Genomic DNA, 932 nt, shown 5'->3' on the forward strand with positions numbered 1-932 from the left:
CAGGCAGCTGTTTTCCCGTCTCCGGAATGCAAGCTGCTGGCAGTGGGAGGCAAGGAGTCTTCTTTTTCGTGGTATTATTCCAGTCCCGAAAAGTTTTTAGTTTTAGTGTTTCTGCCAAAAATGTGTTGTTTGAGCACTGTGCTATTTCTAAATCATTTTAAAAGTTTTTAAGTTCCCTGTTTTATTGTTGTGATTTTTTATGATTATTTTACTTCCTTTTATGTAAAGCACTTTGTATTACCATTGTGTATGAAATGTGCTATATAAATAAACTTGCCTTGCCTATATGACAGTAGTTATTAATGTTCTGCATTTGTCACGGGATGCTACTGTGAGGAGCACGGAACGAGGAGCGAGGAGACGTAGAAGAAGTTTACTAACTTTAATAATCAAAAGGAAACAGGAAAACACACGTAGCAAAGGTTAACATGAACAATTCCAGACAAGGGACTCAAAACAGGAAACACTTTAAATACACAACATAATCAGGGGAAGACGAGACACACCTGGAATCAAATTAGAAACAATCAGGGAGCAGGAAGAGGAAGATAACCAAATAAGGACAAACATGAACATACACGTGACATTACTCCCCCCTCCCGGAAGGCGCGTCCCGCGCCGTAACAATACCACCGGTGAGGGAGGGTGGGCGCCCTGGAGGCTGGTGCAAGACAGGGACACAGGGAAAGCCTCCAGGGCTGATCATGCAGTCCAAGGAGCCATGGCGGATCAGGGGACTCGGGAGGCCATGGTGGATCGGGCAGTTCAGGTTGCCATGGCAGAGCTGGTAGCTCAGGGGGCCATGGCGGAGCAGACAGTTCAGGTTACCATGACAGATCAGGGGACTCAGGAGGCCATGGCGGATCCTCCGTGACCTTAGCCGGCTCGGCCACCACGGCCACAGGCATATTGCCCCGCCCCCAAAAAATTTT

The sequence above is a fragment of the Sinocyclocheilus rhinocerous genome, unplaced genomic scaffold (genome assembly GCF_001515625.1).
Source record: "Sinocyclocheilus rhinocerous isolate Xijiao unplaced genomic scaffold, SAMN03320098_v1.1 scaffold3874, whole genome shotgun sequence".
In the NCBI taxonomy this organism is placed as follows: Eukaryota; Metazoa; Chordata; class Actinopteri; order Cypriniformes; family Cyprinidae; genus Sinocyclocheilus; species Sinocyclocheilus rhinocerous.